This window comes from Rhincodon typus, unplaced genomic scaffold (genome assembly GCF_021869965.1).
Source record: "Rhincodon typus isolate 14 unplaced genomic scaffold, sRhiTyp1.1 hic_rhity00000051, whole genome shotgun sequence".
Lineage (NCBI taxonomy): Eukaryota > Metazoa > Chordata > Chondrichthyes > Orectolobiformes > Rhincodontidae > Rhincodon > Rhincodon typus.
The window spans coordinates 1358020-1368241 of NW_025965689.1; the positions used below are offsets into that span (position 1 = coordinate 1358020).

At 45.2% G+C, this 10222-nt stretch overlaps 1 long non-coding RNA gene across 1 annotated transcript; it reads right to left on the minus strand.

The window, feature by feature from the left end:
- Positions 1 to 1262: 1262 nt before the first annotated feature.
- Positions 1263 to 7355, minus strand: LOC109928038. Its single transcript, XR_007266238.1, has 3 exons — positions 7281 to 7355; positions 4735 to 4766; positions 1263 to 1381 (listed from the first exon to the last, which is right to left on the minus strand). It is a non-coding gene; the product is annotated as an uncharacterized LOC109928038 (long non-coding RNA).
- Between the last annotated feature and the right edge of the window lie 2867 nt (positions 7356 to 10222).

Genomic DNA, 10222 nt, shown 5'->3' on the forward strand with positions numbered 1-10222 from the left:
TGGGTGTTGAGGATAAAATCTCTAAATGTGCAGATGATACTAAGCCAAGGAGAAGAGTGAACTGCGAGGATGATACTGAGTGACTTCACAGGGACATTGACAAGTTGGCCAAATGGGCAGAAACCTGGCAGATAAATTTCAATGCAGAAAAATATGAGCTTATGCATTTTGCTAACAAAAATACAGAGAAACAATACCAGCTCAATGGTGCAGCGTTGAGGGGAGTATTGGAACAGAGAGATCTTTGGGGTTCATGTGCATCATTCTCTGAAGGTGGCCAGGCAAGTTGAAACAGTTGTGAAGCAGGCTCAAAGGATCTTTGGGTTTAAAAATAGAGGCATTGAGTATAAAAGCAAAGAAGTAATGCTGCACCTCTACAAATCATTGCTAAGACCACATTGCTCAGACTACATTTGTGTTCAGTTCTGGGCACCTTATTTAAGGAAGAACCCTCTGGAGATGGTTCAAAGGAGATTACTGGAATGACAGCAGGAATGAAGGATTTTACGTTTGAGGAAAGATAAATGAAATCAGGCTTATTCTCCTTGGAGCAGAGCAGATTAAAAGGGGACATTATGGACGTGCTCAAAATTATGAAGAATTTTGAGAGGGTAAGGTAGAATACTCTGTTTCCACTATGTCAATAACCAGGGGTCACAATTTCAAGACTGTCACCAAGACAGCTAGGAGTGAGATGAGGAGAAACATCTTTACTGGGAACGTTGATAGGATTTGGAATGCGCTGCCTGGGAGAGTGGTTGAGGTGGATTCCATATGAGGTATGAAAAGAGAGCTGGATATATATTTGAAAATGATGAAATTAGAGGGTAATGCAGATAGGGCTGGAGAACAATCCCGCCTTGAATAATAGCTCACCACAATTAAAAAATAAATGCGGAGTAGATTCAATTCATTGGCTCATCTGCCCTGGCCCACTGACCAGGAGATCAAATGGACACTCAAGTTAGGAATAGACAGTGCAAAATCTCAAATCCCTGCCATCAAGCGTCAGATCATGCCGCAGCGGGAGAAATTGGCCCACTCAGAGTTATGTGAGAGATGGTTATTCAGATGGTTTCTCAAGGCAAGCTCATCTTTGGAACTGATGTCTGGCTGAGTGAATTGAAACAAAGGTTAGCAATTTGTCAGCTTCAGAAACTTGACACTCCTCTGTCTTCTCTTCCTTCCTGGAAGGAACAATTGCTGTCTATCAATTTGTGAAGCTTTGAAGGGATTCTTCTGTGCTGTCTCATAATGTCCGTGGAAGGTTGGCGTAAACGTTTCCCTCTTCATCTTGACCTGGTTCCTCATCCCCTCGCATATCTGTGTGCCTCAGGGTGGCGTATGTGTTGCAGGATGGTTGCTGGTCTGCTTGGTCAGCCTGAAAATAGGACAATACAGAAACATAGTAAATGAGGAGCAGGAGCAAAATTGGTGGCCTCATGGACAGTGAAGATGGTTATCTCAGAGTGCAACAGGAACTTGATCAACTGGGCCAATGGGCCAAGGACTGGCAGGTGGAGTTTAATTTAGACAAATATGGAGGTGTTGCATTTTTGGTGAGGCAAACCAGGGCAGGTTAATGGTAGGGCCCTGGGGAGCGTTGTCAAACAGAGGGATCAAGGGGCGCAGGCACATAGTTCCATAAAGTGGAGTCACAGGCAGACAGCAAGTTTGGCACACTTGCCTTCATCAGTTATAACACTGAGTATAGGAACTGGGATGTTATGATGTGGCTGTGCAAGACATTTCGCCCCTAAGAACTCTATGCAACTACTTGAGCAACATTCACTGCTCTGGCCTTGACCACTTTCTGTGGCAGAGAATCCCACAGGCTCCCCACCCTCTGGGTGAAGATATTTCTCTCCATCTCAGTCCTACCCTGTCTCCTTTAGATTGTGACCCCCAGATTCTGGACTCACGTGCCCTCAGCCCCTCCTCCGGCCACATTTCTAGTACTGTGTACAATTCTGGACGCCCTGCTTCAGGAATGATGTTGAACTAGAAAGGACACAAAAATTTTTTTCAAGGATATTATTGAGACTGAAGGGCTTGAGTTATAAGGAGATGCTGGATAGGCTAGGACTGTTCTTCCTGGAGCGTAGGATGTTGAGTGGTGATGTTACAGAGGTCTATAAAATCATGAGGGGCGTACATCAGGTGAATATCCAAGGTCTTTTCTCCAGGGTAGGGGAGTCCAAGACTAGAGAACAGAGATTTAAGGTGAGAGGGGAAAGATTTAAAAGAGACTGGAGAGTAACTTTTTCATGCAGCGGGTGCATATATGGAACAAGCTGCCAGAGAAAGTGGTGGAGGCTGATAAAATTACAACATTTAAAAGGCATCTGGACAAGTACATCAATAGGATAGGTTTTGAGGAGAATAGGCCAAATGCTGGCAAATAGAACTAGTTTAGTTTGGAAAATTTGGTCGGCATGTACGAGCTGAGATGAAGAGTCTGTTTCTGTGCTGCATGACTCTATGATTAGGGTATTCGGCCCTTCCAGCTTGCTCCAGCCATTCAATGGGATCATGGCTGATTACCCCAGTTATCCCCTATTCCTCCACTTTCTCTGTTTCGCCCCTAAGATCTCTATGCAACTCCTTGAACAACATTCACTGCTCTGGCCCCAACCACTTTCAGTGGCAGAGAATCCCACAGGCTCCCCACCCTCTGGGTGAAGACATTTCTCCCCATCTCAGTCCTTCCCGGTCTCCTTTAGCCTGTGACTCCCTGATTCTGGACTCACACACCCTCGCCCCCTACTCTGGCCATCAGCAACATCTGTGTTTACCCCTGTTTAGTCCTGTTAAAATTTTATAGGTTTCTGTAGATCACCCCTCATTCTTCTCAACACCAGTGAATATAATCCTAACCGATCCAGTCTCTCCTCATCCATCAGTCCTGCCATCCCAGGAATCAGTCTGGGAAACCTCTGCTGCGCTTCTTCCATAGCCAGGACATCCTTCCTCAGAGAAGGAGACCCCAAACTGCACATACAACACTGCAGGGTGTGGTTTCTCCCTGTAAAATTGCAGCAAGACAGCCCTGCTCCTGGACTGGAACCCTCTCACTATGAAGGCCACCATCCTATTTGCCTTCTTCACCATCTGCTGCTGCTGCAATGCTCACTGGCAGTGACTGGTGTACAAGGTACACCCAGGTCTTATTGCACCCCCACATCCCTATCTGGATAATTTTGGATAATTTGTTTTCCTGGTTTTGCTCCCAAAGCGGATATGCTCACGCTGATCCACATTAAACTGGGTGAAGCATTCAGTGTCAAGTCTACAAGCTGGACATTCGGAGGGAGCAGGCGGTGAGCACGTGGGGATGGGAGGGGGTGCAGTGAGTGTGAGGGACAGAGGGGATGGGTGGTGAGAATAACACACTTTAGCTGGAAGACAGTGAGAGTGTACATGATGAGCTGTGAATATCTGGGGTCGTTATACCGACCAATTCACCTTAGAAAAGCATATAATTGGAACAAGCCTAAAACTGGCGATGACGAATGTTATTTCGCTGTATTCTGAACAGGATGTGGCCAGCTCTGCCAAGGTGGCAAGTGGATGTCAATCTCAAAATGTCCTTGAACGGATCGACTTGCTCGGCCTGAAGGGTCGCAAAGGGTTAGGAGTCACGTGCAGAGCAGACCAGGTAAGAACGGCATAAGGACCATCAGAGACAGGAACGGGAGTAGGCCATTTGGCCCTTCGAGCCTGCTTCGCCATTCAATAGGACTGTGGCTGATCCAACATTCCTCATGTCCACTTTCCTGCTCTTTCCCTTGATTCCCCGACTGATCAAGAATCTGCCAATCCCAGCCTAAAATATACCTTTCCCCTGCTGCCACATATACACACAGCTCTCTGTGGCAAGAAGTTCCAAAGACTCTTAGCTCCCTTCGAGAAGAAATACCTTCTCATGTCTTCACAAGTGAACCAGACGATTTTTGTTCCTGACAATGATCATCATTAGAGTCTTAACTCCAGATCTGTTTTGTTTAAAGTTGAATTCAAAATCCACCACCTGCCACAGCAAGACTCAAATTCAGGTCCTCAGAGTATATCCCAGTTATTTGACAAAATAGGATATTGCATTATTTCAGAAATTGAAACCGAATCTCATCAAAATGCAATGTTAAGATCAGAATAAATTGCCCCACACCATTGAGCTAAACATCGACTACAGTCTACAGTGCAGAAGTAGGCCATTCGGCCCATTGAGTCCACACCAACCCTCCAAAGAGCATCCCACACAGACCCACTCCTCTACTCTATCCCTGTAACTGCATTTCCCCCGATAAATCTGTCTAATCTGCACACCCCTGGACACTATGGGCAATTTAGTATGACCAATCCAACTAACGTGCACACTTTAGACAATGGGAGAAGACTGGAGCACCTGGCAGAAACCACACAACCACTGAGCCACCGTGTTGCCCAATGTTTTTGGCCATATAGGGCTTGGTTAGCTCAGTTGACTGTCTGGTCGTGCTGAAAGCGAGTGGTTCAGTTTCTGCACTGGTTGAGATTGCTGTGAATGATCATTCCCCTCGCCTTAGATGTGGTGACCCTCAGGTTAGACAGTAAAACAGTTGTTGCTGTTGTGTGTCTCTCTCTCTCTCTCTCTCTGTAATGAGACAACGGTGACTCTACATTAATGACCTGCTAAAAACGTAACTTTGCTGATTAAAAATTAACTGCCAGCTTTTTCACTGCAAAATAACTTACGTGTTTCCCTCCTGATGCAACATCACAGTGAGCTGTAAATAAAAGAAAAGACACTGTAACGACAGAATGTATCTAAATGTACGGGGAGAGGGTGCAGAGGCAGATTTACCAGGATGTTGCCTTAGACGCTGGAGAGTGTCAGTGATGGAGAGAGATTGGACAGACTGGGGTTGTTTTACTTCGAGCAGAGGAGATTGAGAGGCTGAACATGATTGAGATGTATCAAATGATGAGGGAGCATAGATTGGGTAAGCAGGAAGAAACTTTTCCTCCTTGATGGAAGAACTAATGAGGAAAAATGTTTTCACCCAGATGGTGGTGCGGAACCTAGAACTCACTACCTGTAAAGATGGGAGAGGCAGAAACCCTCATCACATTGAAGAAGTATTTCGATGTGCACTTGGAATGCCAAGGCAATGGGCTAAGTGCTGGGGAAACGAAATGAAAGAATAGTGAGGTGGTTGTTTTTGACTGGCACAGACTTTTTTTTTGTGCTGTAGACATCTATGACACTGTGACGAACCCACTTTGAGATGTGTGTTCTACATACAAGATACTATCTAAACGTAAGGTAATTTTGTCCATTTCATTTTCAAAGATAAGGGGTTTGTCTTATGGAGAGACATTGAACATTTAAGCCGATAATCTCTGGAGTTTAGAAGAATGAGAGGAGATCTAACTGAGGGATCTCAGACGGAAAGGAGACAGAAAGAGAATGTTTGCTCATGTGGGACAATCTAGAACAAGAGGTCACCATTTCAGGAGAAGGGGGTGGGACAGATTGAAAACAGAGATGAGGAGGAATACTTCTCTCCAAGTGAGAGAGGGATGTGAATCTGTGGGATTTGCTGTGCTGTGCGTACATACTGCTGCTCCCGAGTGTGTGGGGGATGTTGGGACACTGAATAAATTGGAGGAGGAGACAGACAGATTTTTAATCAATGATGGGTTACAGGGAGTGGGGGCAGGAAAGTGGAGTTGAGGCCAAGATGGGATCAACTGCGCCATATCGAATGGGGCCGCAGGCACCCAAGAGGCTGAACGGTCTCCTCCTGCTCCTAGGCCTGAGGTTGTATTGGTCATTCACTTGCCTGAGCACATTTTAGTGTGGGTAGTACATTGAATAGGGACAGAAAGCTCTTATTCTGAGGTGCTAAAGCTTGTAATCCGTTACAGGTCATTCAGTAAGAGTGAATCTAAGACCATATGATAACGGAGCAGAATTAGGCCATTTGGCTCATCAAGTCCGCTTCGCCATTTGATTGAGGCTGATATGTTTCTCACCCCCATTCTCCTGCCTTCTCCTCCGGCCCTTGATTTCATTACCAATCAAGAACCTATCTGTCACTGCCTTAAAGACACTCAATGACTTGGCCTCCACAACCCTCTGCAGCAATGAGTTCCACTGATTCACCACCCTCTGGCTGAAGAAATTCCTGCTCATCTCAGTTCTAAATGGTCATCCCTTCACTCTGAGGCTGTGCCCCTCATGTCCTAGTCTGTCCTATTCGTGAAATCATCTCCTTTGTTCACTCTATCCAGGCCTCTCAGTGTTCTGTAAGTTTCAATCAGATTTGCCCTCATCCTTCTAAACTCCATTGAGTACAGACACAGAGTCCTCACCACTCCTCATCATACAAGCCCTTCATCCCTGGGATCTTGTAAATCTCCTCTGGACCCCCTCCAAGGCCAGCACATCCTTCCTGAGGTACGGGGCCCAAAGCTGCTCACAATATTCCAAATAGGGTCTGACCAGAGCCTTATAGAGCCTCAGCAGTACATCTCTGTTCTTGTATTCTAGCCGTGTTGAAATGAATGCTAACGTTACATTAACTGCCAAATGAACTTGCATGTTAACCTGAAGAGAATCCTGAACTAGGACTCCCAAGTCCCTTTGTGCTTTAGATTTCCGAATCCTTCCCTATTTGGAAAAAAGTCTATGCCTCCATTCCCACCAAAGTGCATAACTTCACACCTTCCCCCATTGTATTCCATTTGCAATTTCTTTCCCCACTCTCCTAGCCTGTCCAAGCCCTTCTGCAGCCTGTCCTTGCACCTAACTTTCTGTCATCGAAGAAACCGGAAATGACAATGCTCCCCATGCAAACAATGCTGGACCCAGAGTGAATGGCCCCAGTGACCAAGGCCAGAAGGGGCCACTCTCAGACATTAAGCTGTTGTGTTGGGGTAATAAACAGATTGATGTCCCAGTGCCCATACTTTAGGTGTCCCCTCAATACAAGATAAACAATATAGCAGTTAGCCATCGGTGTATGTTTCCCACTTCCAATTCACATTACCCTGTTGTCAATTTAGTTGACATTGATGGAATTTGACAATGATTTGGGTGAATTGCAAATTAGTAAATTCAAATCATGTAAAAAGATTCGAGTAGCTTGGGCAGGTCTTTGTTCCAGGCTTTAAGCAAGAGGAAACCAGTGATATTAAAACTGGCTGGGTTTTTTGAGAGTCGAGATGAACCAGAGAAAATCTCCACTTTCACTGAGCCGGAAAGGTCATAAAAATATATATACTGTATCCTTTACCAGTGTTTCTTGGCTTTGAGATAGTGACGACTGAGTACACCAAACCACCATCCATTTTGGAATCATCTATAATCAAGAAACAATAAGCAAAAGGAGTCGAAGGGTTAAAGAACAGAATGTTAAAACGACAGCAAAGGGCGCCTCCAGTTTAAATACGGAGTGATAATTAAGGTCAGACAGCCAACCCGGCAGGAATATAAACCGAAGCTCTTGGCAATGTATGGACATTTCTCACAGCAGTTCACAGAGCAAGTGTCTCAACAACATTGAGTCTGGGAAATTGACAATGGAAATAACGAGATGTCCAATGAATTCAATGGATATTTTGCATCAACATTCGGTACAAAGTGTGCACCTATCCTCCCAGAACAAGCTAACAATAGGGAAATGGAAGGTGGAGGCCTGGGAAGTTTAATTTTTTTTATTCAATCATCTGGCATGGGCATCGCGCGTATTTATTGCCTGTCCACAATTGCCCCCTTGAGAAGGTGGTGGTGAGTTGCCTTCTTGAACTGCTATCGGTAGACTCTCAATGCCCTTCAGGAGGGAATTCCAGAATGTTGACCCAGTAACACTGAAGGAGTGGCTGATATATTTCCAAATCGGGATGGTGAGTGGCTCAGAGGGGAACTTGCAGGGGGTGATGTTCCCCATATATCTGCTGCCCTTCTAGATGGATGTGATTATGGGTCTGGAAGGTGCTGTCTGGAGGATCTTTGGTGAATTTCTGCAGTGCATCTTGTTGGAGGTACACACTGCTGCTACTGAGCGTCAGTGGTGGAGGGAGTGGTTGCTTGTGGATGTGGTGCCAATAAGCAGGGGCTGGATGCTTTGTCCCTGGATGGTGTCAAGCTTCTCAAGTATTGTTGGAGCTGCACCCATCCAGGCAAGTAGGGAGTATTCCCTCACACTCCTGACTTGTGATTGAGATACTTGGAATAAGGGCAGCTTCTGACCATATAAGCTCCAAACCAAAGAAATCACAAAATATCAATATCAATATTGTTTTGTCTTCCTTAGATGGATACCAACGTCCCCCCCTACAATTTACAAGTTAAGCCATACCCATCTCAAGCCACCTCCCTCAGACAAACGGAAAGCCATTGTTTTTCCGCTGTTTAATAATATTTCTCAGAGTACACTCCGTTGTTCTAGAATCTCGAGGTTTGTAAACAAAATTACCGTCGTGTGTCCCTGTGTTCTTTACTGAACAGTACACAGCTCCAGCACAGCTCGACACGAAAGGGTCAAAAGAAAAGGCAGACAGTTGTCATCAACAGTAAACAGTCAGTTCCCAAGTGGCAAATAATATCTGTCCCTGCTGAGTTTCTCCAACAATTTGTGTGTTTCTTTTTAAATCTGACATTCATTGACTGAAGAAAGCGAGTGTAATGCTGGCCTTTATATCTAAAGAACTGGAGTACAGGGACGCAGAAGTTATGCTGCACTCATACAAAACCCTGGTTAGACCCCACTTGGAGCAGATCTGGGCATCACACTTCAGGAAGGATAGATTGGCCTTGGAGGGAGTACAACGTAAGTTTACAAGAATGATACTTGGACTTCAGGGGTTAAGTCATGAGGAGACATTAGACAAATGAGCCTGTTTTCTGTAAAATTTAGAAGGCTCAGGGGTGATCTGATCGAAGATATTAACAGGAAAAGACAGGGTGGATAAATAGAAACTATTTCCACTGACTGGGGTTTCTGGAACGAGGGACGGCGTAGTCTGAGAATTAGGACCAGACTGTTCAGGAGAGATGTCAGGAAGCACTTCCACACACAAAGGGTGGGAGAGGTTTGGAACTCTCTTCCACAAACAACAGTGGATGCTGGATCAGTTGTTAGTTTTCAGTCTGTGAGAGGGAATTCTTTTGAGCTAATGTATTTAGGGGATAAACGCCAAAGGCAGGTATATGGCAGAACAGCCTCAAGGAAAGGATGGCCTACTCCTGATTTTTTTTGTACGAATATTCAACGTTTGTAAATCGGGAAGACCCTGCAGTTACAAAGTGTTATTTTCATGCACTGGCGCAATTACAGATTTGAAATACGTCCAACTGTTTTATTTTCACGCATTGCAGATCCTCACCACCCTCTGGGACAAACAGTCCTCAGATCCCTTCTACACCTCTTACCGTTCACCTTTAAATGTTGCCCCCTCTTCCTTTGTCATTGACCCTTTGACTGAGGGGAACAGCTGCTTCCTATCCCCCCCGTCCATGCCCTTCATAACAGAGTCACCGAAACAGACCTTCAGTCCAACTAGTCCATGTTGACCATGTTCCCAAACTAAACTAGTCACACCTGCTTGTGTTTGGCCCATATCCCTGCAAACCTTTCCAATTCATGTACTTCCCCAAATGTCTTTTAAATGCTGTAACTGTACCCACATCCACCACTTCCTGTGGAGTTCATTCCCTACATGAACTGCTGTCTGTGTAAAACAAACATTGCCTCTTATGTCTTTCTTTTTAATCTTTGTCCTCTCACTTTAAAAAGAACCCCAGTTTTAAACTCCCCCAGCCGAGGGAAAAGACACCTGCCATTCTCCTTATCCGTACCTTTGTTATTTTATAAACCTCTATCAAGTCACCCCTCAACTCCGGTGAAAATAGTCCCAGCCTATCCCACCTCTCCCTTTGACTCACCCCTTCCATTCCCACCAACATCCTGATACATCTTTTCTGAGCCCTCTCCAGATTAATAGTATCCTTCCTGGAACAGGACAACCAGAACTGGACACAGTACTCCAGAAGAGGCCTGAACAACATTGTGTACAACCACAACGTGATGTCAGAACTCCTATACACAATGGTCTGAGCAATGAAGGCAAGCGTGCTCAATGCATTCTTAACCACCCTGTCGACCTGTGACTCAAACTCTGAAGAATTATGTGCCTGATCCCATCAGTCTCTGTTCTACAAAACTATCCATTTTAC